At 47.3% G+C, this 18,646-nt stretch overlaps 1 protein-coding gene across 22 annotated transcripts in view; it reads right to left on the bottom strand.

Annotated features, from left to right (window-relative positions):
- Positions 1 to 12,707, bottom strand: part of CLIP1 (CAP-Gly domain containing linker protein 1) — a 99,270-nt gene extending 86,563 nt beyond the window's left edge. For 7 of the 22 annotated variants that reach the window (XM_035099336.3, XM_088659432.1, XM_088659425.1 and 4 more), the window contains exon 1: positions 12,121 to 12,351. The gene's annotated coding sequence lies outside the window, so the exon portion shown is untranslated. Of the gene's footprint in view, positions 1 to 5,204; positions 5,352 to 10,676; positions 10,925 to 12,120; positions 12,352 to 12,498 lie in introns of those variants that run through there. The other 15 variants (XM_035099337.3, XM_060269438.2, XM_060269436.2 and 12 more) reach the window with 6 other exon arrangements.
- Between the last annotated feature and the right edge of the window lie 5,939 nt (positions 12,708 to 18,646).

The following is an 18,646-nucleotide window of genomic DNA, read 5'->3' as shown; positions in this document are numbered from 1 at the left end:
GTAATTCCCACTATATTACTTATATATTCATAGAAGGTACCCTGGGGGACATCTAGTCCAGCCCCTGCAATGCAGAAATCTCAAACAGATCATACATGACAGGTGGCTATCCAACCTCTGCTTAAAAACCTCCAAGGAAGGAGAGGCCACAACATCCCAAGGGAGACCGTTAGAATCTCCTTTCTTGTAACTGGAATCCATTGGTTTGGGTCCTAGCCTCCAGAGCAGGAGAAAACATCTGAGGTAGTCCCTCCCCGACCTTCCCAGGGGCAACTTGAAACCTACATGCCCTAAGGCAGGGGTAGGTAACCTCAGGCCTGGAGGCCGGATGTGGCCCAATCGCCTTCTCAATCCGCCCTGCAGATGGTCCGGGAATCAGTGTGTTTTTACATGAGTAGAATGTGTCCTTTTATTTAAAATGCACCTCTGGGTTATTTGTGGGGCCTGCCTGCTGTTTTTACATGAGTAGAATGTGTGCTTTTATTTACAATGCATCTCTGGGTTATTTGTGGGACATAGGAATTCAAAATATAGTCTGGCCCACCACATGGTCTGAGGGACGGTGGACCGGCCCACGGCTGAAAAAGGTTGCTGGCCCCTGGCCTAAGGGAAGGCAGAAGATAGGAAGCCCAGGACTGTGGGTTTCTGTCATCAGCTCCTGAAGAAATCATCAGCTGGCCTGAGGGGTCTCTGTTGTTCTACATAAGTATTTTTAAAGTGTATTATATCTTGAGTGCTTTGACAGAAGGGCAGTATTAATGAAAGCTAGTCTGGGGCTTGCTGACTAAAAAGCAGGATATAAATGTTTAAAATAAATAAATGGTTATTATACAATATTGTTGTGCATGGTTATAACACAGGAAAATATTTTTTCCCTGACAGAGGGAAACAAGCCAAAAGAACAAACCTACTGCACTTCTACTATAAATTCTGCAATAATGGTGTCTATATACAGTATTTGCTCTTGCCTGTCGTCACACAGTAGTTCATGTGAGTGCTGACAGACAGCAGCGTGAACTACAATGTGACAAGTGGTGGTTGCAGCAGTCTGCTGGCTCTTTCCCCTGCCAGCCTCAGGGGCCGTCCCTGGGATCCAGATCCACAGGCTGGCCAGTGCCACTATTGGCTACCTTCTTCCTCCTCAGCCAACCTAGGAATCCACCGCCACCACCAATTAGCGTGAGTAGTTGGCAAAGGCAGAAAGAGGAGCCGCATGGAGAGGAGGAGGCATCCAAAAGTGGTGGACAGTTGGCCTCAGAATCTGCAGAAAGAGTGGCAGAAAGAGGTAGAAAGAGGAAGGTTTACGAAGTTCTGATGGGTGGAGTGCGAAGGGTGATGGGGGGAGGGAGGGAACAGAGGGAGGGGTCAGTGAGCCCAAGGAGGTATCACCTGTAGACAAGGACAACTGAATGACTGACAGAAGCCTGAGAGAGTAAAGGTACTTCTCTTTTTGCAGGTTATTAAAAGCAGACGTGCTGCTTTGAAAATGGATAGGGGTTAGAAGGGCTGTGGTTTATTAGTAATACCACATCTCCAAAATGCACAGCCATTGCCTCCCTTCCAGTCCCAAAGTATCCCATTTCCTCTTCTAGCATCACTATAGGGTTACATTTTGTTTTCACACCAAAGCTCCTTAATGGTACCCCCCCCCAAAAAAAAAAACCTGCAGTCCTCCAGCAGTCAAAAACTCACTTGCATTAATATTGTATTTATTGGCTTAAAGGTAAAGGTAAAGGGTCTTTTTCACTTCTTTTATTTGCAAGCAGTGCTTGCCCTTTTCTGTTCCTCTTTGCTCCTCACTGGAGGAGTGGAGTGCAGTTTCCTAAGTTTATGAAAGAAAAACTGAGTGCTTTTCAAAACCTTTTCCCTTTACACTAAAACTTTTTTTTAAAAAAAAACACATAACCAGTGTGACAGCAGGATAATTCACAATATAAAGTTATTATTTCCTAGTTCAGTAACTAACAAAAAAGTTTTTATGCAGTGAGAAATTTTAAAAGATGTAATTGAAATTACAATGTTTATTTTTTAAAAAACAAATTTGATATACCTTTTTGTAATAAAGTCTCAAAGCACTTTATAGAATTTATTTTCTTGGTGCAGCACGAATAAATAGCATTTGGATAGTTTTATAACATGAATCTTTCATACAAGCTACAAATTTTATCCCTCTAAGTAGATCCAAGGGCTCCTCAGAAGCTTACCAGGGGTTTCTCAGTGTAGAAACAAGTCATGGTTAAAAGCTCCTCTGAAAAACAGCTTGATCACAATTACAGAGCCCCCTTGCAGGAAATAGTTGCAAACAGGATCCTGAGCAAGTTCTAAGATGAACACAGCTCAGACAGAACATGTCTTGAAATCCCCTGCTATTTGCAGAAATGCTGAAACAGATGTACACAAGCAAACTGATGTGGAAAGAATTCCATGGCAGTAGATACCGTTTAGGAGACCACTGGTCTAACGTGGTACAATCTGCACACTGCATTAGCCAGGACAACAAAGAAAATAGTCATGCATTGAATCCATCCAGCATGTTGCCTCCAAATGGAAATTCTGAGCAGACAAAGCCACAGTCTTAAATATTCAGCTTACTGTACAAGCTTCTGTCTGCTAAAGTTTTTTTTGGGGGGGGGTCTTAATACTGAATCTGTTTTATGCCTCCATAGGTCACTAGACCTGCTTGTACAAGAACAATTTTTTGGGTACAGTACATATATATTCAAATAGCTATGTGTTAAATCCCTGTGGAACATCTCAAAGAGGCAAACTATTTAAAATGTACTGTCAAACGATATATTCTAAGTCATAGAAAAACATGTAAAACTTTTTCATGATACATCTAAGAATGCCTGCATTATGACATTCATAAGCATGCGGTTTACAGCATATATAAAACATTGTAAAACATAAAACATTAAAAACTTCCTGATACAGGGCTGCCTTCCTGATACAGGGATCATTGAATATTGCTTTATTTGATTTACCACGGTGTATAAGACGACTGGGCGTATAAGACGACCCCCATCTTTTCCAGTTAAAATATAGAGTTTGGGATATACTCGCCGTATAAGAAATACGACCTGGCGTATAAGACAACCCCCAACTTTTGAGAAGATTTTCCTGGGTTAAAAAGTAGTCTTATACGCAGGAATAAGTAAGTGGTTTATTTTAAAGTTATTGTGACGTTTTTGTATTGGGTCAGATTGTTATTAATGTTTGACTTTTTAATGTTTTTTATATTTTATTCCCTTTCCTAATCATAGGTAAAGGTAAAGGTAAAGGAACCCCTGACCATTAGGTCCAGTCGTGACTGACTCTGGGGTTGCGGCGCTCATCTCGCGTTATTGGCCGGGGGAGCCGGCGTACAGCTTCCAGGTCATGTGGCCAGCATGACAAAGCCAATTCTGGGGAACCGGAGCAGCGCACGAAAACGCCGTTTACCTTCCCGATGGCGCGGTACCTATTTATCTACTTGCACTTTGACGTGCTTTCAAACTGCTAGGTTGGCAGGAGCAGGGACCGAGCAACGGGAGCTCACCCCGTCGCAGGGATTTGAACGGCCAACCGTCTGATCAGCAAGCCCTAGACTCTGTGGTTTAACCCACAGCGCCACCCGCGTCCTGCCTAATCATAGCAACATGTAAATTGATTCCAACTGTATCCACAGCAACAAGAATATGAAAACAGTTCTTCCTCCTGGCAAAATCCTATCTGCCTATTGTGCTTGCTTTAACAACAATATGAAGTCTCTATAATTATTATATTTATTTATTTATTGCTGAAGACAGTGTTCATGGCTCTTATTTTATCCTCACAATAACCCTGTGAGGTAATTTAGGCTCAAAGCCACCCAGTGATCTCTCACAGCCCAGTATCTGGGTAATTTGAACTTTATTCATCAACAACTTTTGAAGTTGATATCAACAAACATACATGGGGGGGGGGAATCTCTCTAAGGACGTTGTATCCTTGAGCTCTTTAAAAAATAGACAAGTAGACATGGAAAACACCTACAGGCACAACCATTTGCACATCTGAATAGATTGAACATGTGCAAAGATAGCAGTCAGCCTATAAGTTATGAAATAGTCTTCCTTGTATCATCACCAAATACTAAGGTTTGCTTTTAGGTCCCGTCGTTCCATCTTCGATTTTGCAGCAATGAAGGTAACAACGCGTTTTTTTCCTCTGATTCTCAGGACTGGGAAGCTAATGACATATATTCTTTTTCTCTAAAGAGTGATGGGTATGGAAGCACATGGACATGGATAAAATCAATGAGAAAATATTTTAAATCTCATTGAGTTATGAGTGTTGCCCAGCCCTGCTGTGAGCCTCCAAAAATATCTACAGTATATGCAGGAGCTGTAGGCTGTGACACATTTGAAGGCTGCCTGACTTCTGCATGCCTCCACTTTGTGTGTGCGTGTGTGTGTGCGTGTGTGCGCGTGTGCAGGCCCGGCTCTAGGGATAGTCTCGGTGGCGTGGAGCGCCAGGGCGCCGGGCTGGCAGGAGGGCGCTGCGCGGCAAAGCCGTGCTGCATGCTATGCCTGCCCACCAGGGCGGGGGCGCCGGAGCGATCTCCGCGCCACGGTGCCAGGGCGCCCAACCGGCTTGAGACAGCCCTGTGTGTGTGTGTTTTTTTTAAAAAACATGCTCAAGTAGGCATTTTGAACTGCTGTAGATGGTCGATGATGGGGCCTGTAAAGTAATCTTTGTGCTATTTCAAAACAGCAACTTGAGAAAATCCCCACCTTTAATTAACAGGGGAGGTAAAACAGCAGATGTTTTTAAAAGTCTAAGGCTTGCAGAAAGTAAAGTGTGAGCTGTTAACACCAGTTCAATTTGCCGCCATTGTTGCTGCTTTGCAGATGCATTCACACAACCCAGTTAAGGGAGGCGTGGGGGGCTTCAGCCTCAGGAGGCGAAACAGGCTGGGCCACCCCTGCATGGTTTTTGTATGCAGGTACTATAACCTATATATTTGTTGTGCTCGTCTCCAAACCTTCCTCCAAAGAATTCAAGTGTGGCATTCATGTGAAAAGGATCTAGGAGTCCTGATAGACCACAAACTTGACATGAGTCAACAGTGTGATGCAGCAGCTAAAAAAGCCAATGCAATTCTGGGCTGCATCAATAGGAGTATAGCGTCTAGATCAAGGGAAGTAATAGTACCACTGTATTCTGCTCTGGTCAGACCTCACCTGGAGTACTGTGTCCAGTTCTGGGCACCACAGTTCAAGAAGGATACTGATAAGCTGGAACGTGTCCAGAAGAGGGCAACCAAAATGGTCAAAGGCCTGGAAACGATGCCTCATGAGGAACGGCTTAGGGAGCTGGGTATGTTTAGCCTGGAGAAGAGAAGGTTAAAGGGTGATATGATAGCCATGTTCAAATATATTAAAGGATGCCATATAGAGGAGGGTGAAAGGTTGTTTTCTGCTGCTCCAGGGAAGCGGACACGGAGCAATGGATTCAAACTACAAGAAAGAAGATTCCACCTAAACATTAGGAAGAACTTCCTGACAGTAAGAGCTGTTCGGCAGTGGAATTTGCTGCCAAGGAGTGTGGTGGAGTCTCTTTCTTTGGAGGTCTTTAAGTGGAGGCTTGACAGCCATCTGTCAGGAATGCTTTGATGGTGTTTCCTGCTTGCCAGGGGGTTGGACTGGATGGCCCTTGTGGTCTCTTCCAACTCTATGATTCTATGATTTCAAGCACACCACAGTCCTCTGAGGTAGCAATCAGCTCAGGACCACCTAGTAAGCTCCGCTGTTGAATGAAAATTTAAAGCAGGAATGGGAAACCTGTGCTCCTCCAGAGGTTCTTAGACTACAATGCCCATCCTCCCCAACCACTGGTTGTGCTTCCTGGGGCTGATGGGAGCTAAGAGTCCAACATCTGGAGGGCCACAAGTTCCACACCCTTGAATTAAATCCAAGTTTCCCATAACCAAGCCCAGCACTCTAGCCACTAGATCACGGTCTACACATCGCCGTAACCCTGAAACAAGCCATGAGTGGAAGCCAAGGCAAATTCTTGGCTTATTGCTTGTGAGTTGTGGAAGAATCAAGTGTTGGTTTGCTGCTCCCAGAGAGTAGGGTCAAGAAGGCTGACCAAAACCCTGAGGCCAAAAAAGGTTAGGCACCCTGCATCCAATTAACCCTAACATACTGATTTCTGGATGAATCCAAAGCCTTCTCCTTGGTGATTTTAAGAACATATTCTATTAATAAAAATAGCTAAAGAGCTCCATTAGTTAGGGGTGAATCTTTAAATTCATTGCCCATTTCCTCCCTGAGAAAACACTCTGCAAAGTGCAAAAACAGCACCTACCCCTCACATTAGATCCAGATTTCTCAGGTTATGAACAACAGAGAATAATTAGTCCCTTAAAGATTAAAAGAAAATTTCTAATTCTTCAGGCTTCCTTTGCATCTATAATGTCTGTTTCTAATTTAATATTCCAGCACAATTTTTGAAGTGTTTGGAACACATCAGGAACCACTCAAAATGCAGAGCAAGCAACCAATTTAATTAGAACTTGAAACAGCTAATAAGGGTGAAGAACGAGAAGGGAGGGATGAAGGAGATCTACTGCCTTTCCAATATTCTCCTGCTCTGCATCCAAGCCCCTTGAGCAGAAACCCGTGTGGAGCTAGTGCAAGAAACGGGGCTGGCTTCCATGCTGTGGAGACACCACTATCAGGCAAGCTAAGAGTGCTGTTCACAGTCAACTCCCCCACTAGCCGAAAAAATGCCTCAGAGAAGCTGCAAGCACACATTTCATTTAAATACCAAAAAGCCCTTTTCCAGCTGAGGCAGCTGGAAACATGTTAACCCAAAGACTTGGGAAATACTCCCCACAAGAACGCCAAGGGTATAAACAAAGGTGGCTTTCATGAGTCACACACCTCCCTTTGCCACTTCCCAGGCACTAGAGAACTTGCACCCTCATTTTAGCAACTAAGCTGAACGTTGTTCATCCTTTCAAGCAGGATATACAAGGAAAGGAGAGCAAAATAAGGTGCAAGACAAGTTTTATTGACAGGGAACCAAGATGATGCTTTTTCCTCAGCGACCACCAAGCAGGATGCAAGGAACAGCATAAGAAGAGACAAACTGTTCGGTTGGTGAACGCTTCAGTTTAGGGAAGGGAAGCCTGGCCATTCTGACATTTTTGGGCTTGTGTGCCAAGCCCTCTCTGTTAGATCACTACTTCCAATGAAACCCCCAAGGAAGACTTCAGTAAATTAGACACAAATGAGGTCCCAAAATATACCTATAGTTTAACCCCCACACTCTTTCAGTATCTAGCTTTTTAGGGTCCACTTGCAGATGTGGAAAGACTCCAGAGCAGCTAACCCATGTCTACACAGGTTTACTCACAAGCAAGTTTCATTGACGTTTATCACTCAATGGTCTGGAAACCAAGCGCTACAAGAAACACTTGAGGCAATTGGGTGTGTTTAGCCTGGAAAATAGAAGACTCAGAGGAGATAAGACGAAGAAGATGTTTGTAAGGCATCTTGTATATCTTGGCATCTTATTCATGGTCTTTAGGGTGTTAGAAATCTCCAAGAACTCTTAATGCGGGGGGGGGCAGAACAGAAGGTAGCCCCCCGTTTGTTAGTGGACTGCCTAACAGCAGCTGGTTACTGGGATTCTTGCAAAGGAGGTAGGACTGGGTGGGCCTTGGGATGGTCCAGCAAGCCACCCACTTCTGACTTAGGCAAGAAAATGTACTGTAGTCTCTCCTCAACTATTAAGAGATCCTGATCTTTTATCCATTCATTTTGATAAATTAAAAATGTATTGCTGAACACAGTTTTTCAGTAAAAAGCAAACCTTGCATGTTTCAAAGTCTGCCTTCCCTTGTCCTGATGAACTTGGAATCATACCTTAGTATTTATTGATCATTGCTTTGACAAACCTAGACAGCATCTTAAAAAGCAGAGACAGCAATGACAAACCTAGACAGCATCTTAAAAAGCAGAGACATCACCTTGCCGACAAAGGTCCGTATAGTTAAAGCTATGGTTTTCCCAGTAGTGATGTATGGAAGTGAGAGCTGGACCATAAAGAAGGCTGATCGCCGAAGAATTGATGCTTTTGAATTGTGGTGCTGGAGGAGACTCTTGAGAGTCCCATGGACTGCAAGAAGATCAAACCTATCCATTCTTAAGGAAATCAGCCCTGAGTGCTCCCTGGAAGGACAGATCGTGAAGCTGAGGCTCCAATACTTTGGCCATCTCATGAGAAGAGAAGAATCCTTGGAAAAGACCTTGATGTTGGGAAAGATTGAGGGCACTAGGAGAAGGGGACGTCAGAGGACAAGATGGCTGGACAGTGTTCTCGAAGCTACGAACATGAGTTTGACCAAACTGCGGGAGGCAGTGCAAGACAGGAGTGCCTGGTGTGCTCTGGTCCATGGGGTCACGAAGAGTCGGACACGACTAAACAACTAAACAACAATTTATTGATCATACTTTTCCTGTTTGTTCAATAAAGGGGATTTAAATTCGAATTCCATCCCCCTTTCATGTAACATAATGGGATCATCAGGAGTTACAAGACCTTCATTAGCAGGACAGGGTGCAAATTACCTGGTACTCAGAAGTGGGACTATGTGTCAATGCCCATTTGCCCTATATATTTTTAATACCATTCATGAAAACATGACACATACAGTCATCAGGGGATTCAGCTTATTAAGAAAACGCTACATCATGATTTCACCAGCTCAAGGATTAAACAATGGTAGTTATTCCATGGCATGGATGAGTAAACTGGGAGGAGGGAGGAGGAGAAACAGACTGACTAGATAGAACCCTAACCAGCTTCCCTCGCCTAAATTTATAGTTAAATTATATGTAAAGTACAAAACTTTGAATGCCTTTGGTTACATTAACTTTGGTTACTTTGAAAACAGAGTGCAATTATTTTATTTAGATTTGTTTCTCTTCCATTTATTCTAGTTGGGCAATTTAGAAATACTAAGTCAATTATGCACCCTTCCTTTATTCAACTGGACTCAAATATCAAAACATAAAATTAGAAGAGCCAGTTATGAGTATGGTATCTCTTGGCCCCAGATTCAGGCATACCAAAGCAGGCCTTGATCACGAGCCTGGTTAGGACTGACCCTTTACAGCATCACAGTCCCGTGGATATCATGCTTATCGTCTTATTTCTGCACTTTAATTTTTAATAATAGATCCAGCAACCCTCAGTAGAACCAAAATGTGGCCCTTGTTTGTTTTTAAAATGAAAAGCTATTACACATCTGATGCTGTCTGGGACACTAAAAACAATTCTGACAGGCCGCATGAGCTGCCATTTTACCGTTACTTTAAGAAGTACAGTGGTACCTCTGGTTACGAACTTAATTCGTTCCAAAGGTCCATTCTTAAGCGGAAACAGTTCTTAACCTGAGGCGCGCTTTCACTAATGGGGCCTCCCACTGCCGCTGCACCCCAACTTCCGCTCGCATCCCAGGGCAAAGTTTGCAACAAGGAGCATCTACTTCCGGCTTAGCGGAGCTCGTTACCCAAAGCGTTTGTAAAAAGGACAATACATAACCTGAGGTTCCACTGTACAAATAGAGGAGACCCTTCCAACAGTAGGAAAACAATACTATCTTAAAGGAAATGAAGTCCCCTTACTTAGCGTACTTTCCAACTCTGGGTCATTGCACATTTCTGGTACATTCACATAGTCAGAGGTATGACAGCAGTTAAGTATTTACAGATTTTAACGATTAAGATACCATATTATACCATATTATTAAGGGCAAGGGACATTTAATATGCTCCCATTTATTTATCCTGCAATTCCATTTCAAACTAGAACAAAAACAAAATACAATCCTTTCATTGTACTACACATGTGCATGTTCTCATGTGCAATCTCTCTCACATTCACAGACAGGATTATAATTTGCTCGATCATTTTTTACAAGGCTAAATTTACATGATGGCAGAATACAGTATGTTTTCTACAGAATCTAGGTTAGTTCTCTTACATTTATTACTAAAATGTGGATTCACAGTCATATTGTACTTTTAAAAGTCACAAAGATGCTAAAGCACACAAAACCTCAAAAAGCAGAAGTTACAAGACGTACTTGAACTTAATCAGTTATTTGATATTTTCCCCTTGCACAAAAGCTATATACAGTATACGAAGGCATGAATAAACTTATTTGCACCATGCACAAGAGTGAGGGAGAAGCATGCCACTCTTAATTTTTTAAATCACGAGATATTTAAGCTCTAGATGCATATCAGCAACAGAAAGATTCTTAAACCACCAAAAGGATAACTATTCTAGCCAGCTGTCCATGCAAATCCTGGTCATGTGCTAATTTCACTTTACCCACATCTCTCACACACACCAAGCAAAGGTGATTAATCGCTTAAAATTAATCTGAAAATTGAAAAATCAGTCCCTGGTAATAAACACTGTATTTGAGAAACAACTTAAGGGTAATTTATCATTCTAAACATGTTGTTCCTTGCAATCAAAGTATTTCCAATTGTAAAAGCATACATTCCTAGCTGCTCTAGAAGGAAATCAATAATCTCAACACTCGTGGCAGGAAGTTCTCTACTTCTTCTGCTCCGTTCGGCCAATGGCACTTCCACCCAACCTGTGATGTCATGCAGCAGACTGCTCACCAGTTGATTGCTGCATCTCTCCACCCAGTTCAAATGACACTGCCTGCCTCTCGGCTTACAAGAGCTTTTGTGTTGGAAGGAAGGGGATCAAGGAGGACGCACCTTCCTTGCTAACAGTAGTAATCTGGAACCCTTACAGGGTCTCCAGCACAAAGCTGATGGCCTCCACCTCCCAATGCTGGTCTACCTCTGTCGTCTCCCTCTCAGGCAAGATCACTGCCTGGGTACCAGAGAAACCTGCTGCTGTTACCCGAGGCAAGAGCAGATCAGATGACTTAGCACAGTCTGTGTGACTCCATTAGAAGACTGACAGGCAGAGAGCTCAGGAATGCTTCTTCTCAGAGCCAGCCCAACCATGAGGCCAGGCCAGGCAATCGCCTTAGGTGGTCGCAGATCTCGATGATGGGGATCTCCCACCACCTTGTTTCTGATGTAGCTCTTCCCTCGCCCCTTCTTCCTTGGCAGGGGGGGGGGGAGGCTCCATTTTGGGGTCCACAACAGGTCCCAAAACACTTTGGGCTGGCCCTGCTTCTCCCACCCTCATTATGGCAGACTGAGAGGGAGAACTTTGAGCTTTGAACCCCACACCCCTCCAGACACACATTCCTAAAGTCTGTGCATGGAGAACAAGGCTGGCGAAGGGGCACCTTTTCAACTCCAATCTGGAGAACCAGATACAGAGCCCGACCTATGCTCAACCTCTGCCACACTCCTTTTACAATCCTATTAGCTCAACAGCCTCCATGCCAACTGAAAAACATAAATAGACCCCCATATACGAACTAAAAATTTAACCTAAGAGTATTAAAACATCAGGGGCTCCAAATACAAAACACCACCCACTCCCCCAAGCTTGCAAAGGAGCCTAGTCTTCCCCACCTACCAATTAACCCTTTAGTGAAAGGCTGAGATTGGCTTCAGCTGCTACCTGGGAGGGAAAAGAAAGCTTCTCATCCCGATCTTCCCAGAACAACCCAACAAAGCAATCAACCCCCGGGGCTGCAAAACGAACAGGTTGCCCCTTCCAGCGACGCCTGGCAAAAGCGATACAGGCTGCTACCATAGAATTGGGGGAGGGGGCGAGGATCCCCCAAGTCCCCCCCCCCCGCCACTCATGACAAAGAGTCTCGCGCAGCGCATCCCTCGCCCACCTGGAAGAGAGGAGCCCTTTCCCAGAAAGCGGGGGGGGGAGGGCACGGGGAGCCCCTTCCTGCTCAAACCCACCACACCTTCAACAGCAGGGGAGAGCACCCAGATCTCCCCCGCCACGTAACCGCGCCCCCAACCCAAGAACCAAGAAAGAAAGCGATGCTGCTGCTGGGGGGGGGGCACAGCTAACAGACGGCAGAGCAACAGACCCCCCTCCGCCCAATTCCGTAACGTTTGTTTCCCCCTCCCCACTGAAAACGCCGCGGTCACTCTGCGGGCGAAGCCGCGTCCTCACCCGCAGGCAGGGAGCAAATGGGGAGGCGGCGGGGGGGGGCGGCCCTTCCTCGAAGCCCCGGTCGCTCCCAGCCGAGACAAAGCAGGGGACCCCCTTCACACCCACGTCTTTGGAGAGGGAGGAGAAGAAGCGAGCCGTGGACCCCCCCCCCCCGTTCGCCTCACCCCGCCAGAAGCGAAGCGCCGGCAGCAGCGGAGGCGCCTCCTCGCTCGCTCTTCCGCCTTCCTGCCTGGGCTCCGAGGGGCGGGAGGAGCGGCCCGGGGGCTCCGCAAGGGCGGGCGGAGAAGCGGCGCCAGGCCAGTCCCGCCGCCGCCGCCGCCTCCTCACGTGCTGCGTGCGCGTTGCTTTCAGCGGCTCGTCGCCCCTTTCTCTCCGTACTTCCTTCCTTCGTATTTTCCTCCCCGACAGGCTCCGCCGCTTTCTGTCGCAGGCGCTCCAGTCCCTCCTCCTTCCCACGCCCGTGTTTGGATCCGTCCGTTCTCACGTGTCGAGTCCGCCGCGGGGTCCGTGGAGAGACGAGGGCGGGCGTGGGAAGAAGGCGCCCCTGGAACTCGGCCTCCTCCCAAGGCAGGCCCGCCGCCGAGGCCACCGGGTTGGGGGGCGCCGTGCCGTCCAGGTCGACGCCTTCCTCTGTGGATTCCCACAGGAGTTTCCCATTGGGACTTTGCAGTTTAGAGAAAAGGCAAGTCAGAGGACATGGTGGAAGTTCATGAGAGTCTGTATGGCGTGGAGGAAGGGGAGAGGACAATGGGGGCGGGTGAAAGAAACACTCTGGTTCTTTGCAGCCCATAGTTCAACTATGGAACTCTCTCCCACAGGAGGGAGGCAGGGATGCTGGCCAGCGCCAGCTCACCCAGGAAGCAGCAGGACAAGGCATCTGCCTCGGATCTGGACCCCCTGGGTACGAGGACAGTAGATCTTCCACCATGCCAATGCTAATCTTCACTTTCCCCTTTTATTCTGATGCTGATCTTCATCCCAATGTTGCTTTGCACTCCCTCTCAGCATGGGCGTACCCAGGATCAAAACTAGGGGGGGGGCAAGGGGAGGGGCCAAGGCACGGAAGGGGAGGGGCCACAAAGTGGGCGGGAACAGCGAACTCGCGCTCCGCCGGGCTGTGCCCCTCCCTAGAAGCAGGGCTGGTGGGCGGAGGCGGAGCCCAGCCCAGCGGAGCGCGAGTTCAGCGTTCCTGCCCGCCGCACCACGCTCTCTGGTTCCCCGCCGCGCTTGGCCTTGCCAGAGGGCGTGACGGGGAGCTGGAGGGAGGGCGCAGCGCGGCGGGCGGGAACAGCGAACTCGCGCTCCGCCGGGCTGTGCCCCTCCCTAGCAGCAGGGCTGGTGGGCGGAGGCGGAGCCCAGCCCAGCGCGAGTTCGGCGTTCCCGCCCACCGCGCCGCGCTCCCTGGTTCCCCGCCGCGCTTGGCCTTGCCTGAGGGCGCGCCGGGGAGCTGGAGGGAGGGTGCGGCGCGGTGCGGCGGGAATGGCGAACTCGCGCTCCGCCGGGCTGTGCTCCGCCTCTGCCCACCAGCCCTGCTTCTAGAGTAGGGCAGCTGCCCTAACTTGCCGCATGGTGGGTACGCCCTTGCCTCTCATCTTGACTGGCTGGTGGCGGTGCATTTTTGTGGTTCACCTCAGGTGCCAAAATGTTTTGGGCCGGCCCTGGAGATGGCCATGAACTTGGATGGCTTTAAAAGAGGATTCAAATGCAAAGGTTCCAAGCACTCGGGCCAGGAGAGAGATTAATTTTAGTCTTCAAGCAGTTTTATTTTTTTATGATAATGAGACAAATTCCAGTTGAAATAAACTCCAGGACAAGGCCCTGTTTCGTTAATTCTTCGTCAGCTAGATTTTCATGGTCATGGTGTACCAATTCTATGTTTGCCTGAAAGCGGATTCAGCAAATTTATAAGAGGATTCAGAAAATTTATGGAGAAGGAGAGAGCTATCAAGAGCCAGTAAATGCTTCTGAATACCAGTTGCAGGAGCAGAGAGGCCTCTTGCACCCAGGTCCTGCTTGCAGCTTTCCCAGAAGAAAGGTCTGGTTGGCCACTGTGAGAACAGGATCCTGGATGAGATGGGCCACTGGCCTGATCCAGGTGAAGGCTCTTCTTCCATTATGCCAAGTCAGATCTAGTCCAGGATTGCCTACACTAACTGGCAGCAAGTCTCCAGGGCTTCTGACAGGAGTCTCCCCTAGCCCTACCTGGAGACGCCAGGGATTGAATCTCTAGGCCAGGGGTAGGCAACCTAAGGCCCGTGGGCCAGATACAGCCAAATTGCCTTCTCAATCCGGCCCACAGACGGTCCAGGAATCAGTGTGTTTTTACATGAGTAGAATGTGTGCTTTTATTTAAAATGCATCTCTGGGTTATTTGTGGGGCATAGGAATTCGTTCATCCCCCCCCCTATAGTCGGGCCCACCACATGGTCTGAGGAATGGTGGACTGGCCCATGGCTGAAAAAGGTTGCTGACCCATGCTCTAGGCTTCAGCATCCAAGGCAGCCATTCTACCATAGAGCCACGGGCCTTCCTTCCTTCTCTCACTTTCCTGTTTCCTCAGAGTAGCACCCCTTACACTACTTATGCTTACATCCTCTTTCAGTAGAAGTTCTATTTTTAAAAAATCCTCTTCTTTTCCCCACTTTGTTTCCTCATAGGCCCACCCAATCCTAAATATAAATTAATTAGCACTATCAATATACTGCAACTTCTTCCCCACCCTTTCTCTCTTCCCCTTTAAAAATTCATTCATTTTCACTTTCCTTCATAGAGAAACAACCAACCCTAGCTACATCCTATTTATTTCAGTGAGGCTTCCGTTTCCCCTACAACCTCTTTTGTAAAGCATCCATTCCTACTTTTCCCACAATGGAATCAGCAAGCCATATGTACATCCTATTGATTTGAATGGAATATTTTCACCGCAGACAGGCTGCCTAACAAGTGGAATCTGACACATGCTTACCCTGAAGTCAGTCCTACTGAATTATTTCAGCTGAAGCAAAGTAGCAGACAGCAGATTATAACAGGGTGGGTACATTTCTTTGCAGAAATCCATTGATTTATATGTAAGACAGCAGAATAGTAGGTGTTGGTTTTTTTTAAATAAAAGCAATGACTTTGTTCTTCATGGAGAAATTGGCAGGATTCATCAGCCAGAATTCCCACCTTAAAACACACCCAAGTGCTATTGGAAAACATTTGCAACTTTGTCAAAGAAAATGGCAAAATTGATTATTTAACATGAGCTTACTGTATGCCATATTGAACTATAGCACTAGAATTCAAGTCAGTGTGGAAATTCATGCCACATGAAGACACCATGAGTAAGGGTTTTTAAAATTAACCCTTTTCCTTCTACAGACCAATATGGTTCTGGGCTGATTAAGAAACACACCTTAACGGGATGCTTTACTTTTATTAATCTATATCAGTGACAACGAGTAGGATCAATATAATATGCTTTTTATTTTTTAAAAAAATAGTAGTGATGGTGAAAATGCAGAAGATATGTTAACAGTTTCAGAGGGAAACAGTTTTCTTTGTCACTTTCAACAATGGAAAACCCACAGCTACCGATAAAATGGGAGCAGTCTCTTTATCCTCAGTGGCCACATGGCCATGAAATTCCTGTCTTGTGCTCTTTGAGCAGATATATACATCACCACCCCCTGCTCTTTCCCCCTGTAATTGGCCAAGCAGAATCTGAAGACTGATAAGCCTCCCCCCCCCCAGCCCCATAGCAATGCAACTACCTTCTGCCACCTTTTGTTCCTCCTTTTGCCTACAGATATTGTATAACTGTAGCATAAGCAACAAGAGTTTACAGAGTACAATTCTTCAACACAAACAAAAGGGGATCAGGATAGGTTTATTCCTGTCTGTTTTTTGGGGGGTTGATTATGTACTTTTGGGACAAAATAAAATAATTAGGGGAGATTAATATTCAAGCAAGCATATGGATGAAGATGGCCACTGCTGCTTAAATCTTCATTTTTTTTTCTCTTTAACACACTCAAAATGTTCAACTCCACAGAAAAATATCATTACTGCTGGTCCATTTTAAACAGTCTCAGAGGGGCACCAGCACACTCTGCGTTTATCAATTTTACCTGTATCAGCAAAAATTGTAGATTTTTTTTTCTTGAGACAAAAAAGAGGAGTTTCAAAGTACACCAGGAACTGCATTATTTATTGTATGGGTCTTTGTCCCTCTAAGACAGGGGTGTCAAACTCAAATTCATTGGGGGCCGCATCAGCAGTTTGGTCACCCTCAAAGGGCCGGTTGTGTCTGTAGGACTATGTGTCCACTCTTTATTATCATAAATTATTGTCACTGCATTCAATTATTACTGTTTTTTGTAATAATGTAAGCTCATTCCCGCCCCCATGCGGATCACATTCCTGCGTCGTGGCGCGTGTGTGGGAGGGGATGTAAACGAGGGAAATTTGAACAAAAGGTGGGGATCGACGGCTTCCGGGGGGGGGGCTTAACTAAACCTTCGGCAGGAAGGAGAAAGCCACTGCTGGGATTAAAAACCTGCAGATGGAAAGAGGGCTTCCCTCTCCCGCCCTGCGCACACCCAACCCCCGCTAGGCAGGATGCCACACGCTGCAACCCACCCCATGCTTTGGAGAGGGGCAGGAACATGCGGTGCAGCGCCAACTCCCTGCTTTGCTTTTGCATCCTCCCTCCTCAGCGCCAGAGTCCCTTCCCCTCGCGCTGAGGGAGGGCAGCGGATTTCCCGAGGAGGAAGGCGGCGTCAGCCCCAGCGGATGTGCATCTTCACCTCAGAGCTGCTCTTCCCCCCACCCGCGCTGTTTTCGTCTTCGCCGCCGCCTCTCCCTACCGGGACTGCAGGCAGAGGAGGCTTGAAAACCTCCCCCCCCCAAAAAAATTTTCCCCTCCCACCTCAAACCGCGAGGCGACTCCATCTGGAGCCCTACATCACGAGGGGCTGAGAGGAGGCGGCGGCAGAGCGGGAAGAGCAGGAACCCATGCCGTCGCCGCCACCTCCCTCCCGGAACTGAGAAGCCAAAGGGCAGCTCGGGGTGGGGGGCAGAGCAAAAGCCAGGCACCCTCCCGAGTGTCTATGAGGAGAAAACAGGGGAAGAGGGAAGAGAAACTTGGCTCCATCAAGAGAGCGGCTGTTGCGCTTCGCCTACTTCCCCCTCAGGCTCACTCCGCGTCCCTTTCGCCCGCTCGCTCGCCCACCTCCCGGATGCAGCCGAGGAGAGGAAGGGAAGCGGCGGGCGGCGGCTCCCCAGTGCCGCCTCACTCGCTCTCGGAGACAACAGCAAAGCCCGCCAAAAAAAAATCCAGCGCTGCTCCGTCCCAGCACCAACTTTGCCGGCGGCGCCTGTACGGCTTTCCTACCTCCTTGGCGGGCTTCCTCCTCCTCCTCCTGCATCTCACTTCCCCGTCTGGCCGCTTTGCCACCGCCTCCCTCAGCCTCATTCAAAATTGAAATTCCCTGGCCAAGGCCGTCAGCGCGGCTCCAGCGCCCCGGCCTCCGCCTGCAGCCCCGCCCCCGGTTTTGACCCTCGGCCAATCACAGGCTCCAGAACTACTGTCAGTGGTTATTGTCGGCGGCGGCTACGCGGGCCACATGACGAGGTCTGGCGGGCCGGATTAGGCCCCCGGGCCTTGTGTTTGACACCCGTGCTCTAAGAGGAAAACAGGATAAGCACTTCCAAAATAAATTTGAGCAGTTTTGCTTCAAAGCATTTGCTCTTGATGTGTGTGTTTGCGCATGCGCACCCACCATTACCCTTCGGTAAAAAGGGAGCCAGAACACCGATTGCATTCAAAAGTGCCATTAAGACCTTGTGCACGGCAAAGAAGCAGTACCGTAAGTTGGCAATGCCAATAAATTGATCGAACATGGCAATTCCTTCTTCTAAAAGATGTGGCGAGCGCTTTCTAATGTGCGTTGTTAAATATTGGTTACATCTGCACTGTTGTAAGCGCTTCAGCAAAAGTGGGAGTGAATGATATTATGCAACCCTCAGCAGATGTTCTTTTTACTCCTGGAGTCAATATGGTACTGGCAAGTGCTGCCACATTGACAGGCCTGGACAGCAAAGCTCTTTGTTCCACAATGCACAGCACAGGCTTCATTCTTATGCTCCTGGCAACGAGACAGAATGCCTTCATCCCTGAAGAAGCTGAAAGGGAAACTTGGAGGCTTTGAAAGGGTGAATAAACACATGCAATGGACTTAGAAGAAGAAAAATGTATAGATCAGCAACACACACACACACCTGTTGCAAGCTATTTGCGTTACAATCCTGCACACCCTTTTACTTGGGAGCAAGCCTACTGAAAATGGAAGTTTCAAGAACACATAAAAGGAGCCCAGCTGGATCAGCGTGGCCAACCAGTGTCTGAGTGTCCAAAGTCTGCCTCTTCAAGAGGTTCTATATACAGTAGTTGTTTCTCCACATCCAGCCACCTTAGTTAATGGCCATCCCCACACCATGGGGCAACTCAATCCATTAATTTTGTAGTATGAATAACTATTTT

Source organism: Zootoca vivipara, chromosome 16 (assembly GCF_965207765.1).
Source record: "Zootoca vivipara chromosome 16, rZooViv2.hap1.1, whole genome shotgun sequence".
In the NCBI taxonomy this organism is placed as follows: domain Eukaryota; kingdom Metazoa; phylum Chordata; class Lepidosauria; order Squamata; family Lacertidae; genus Zootoca; species Zootoca vivipara.
This window is presented reverse-complemented; position numbering and strand designations above follow the sequence as displayed.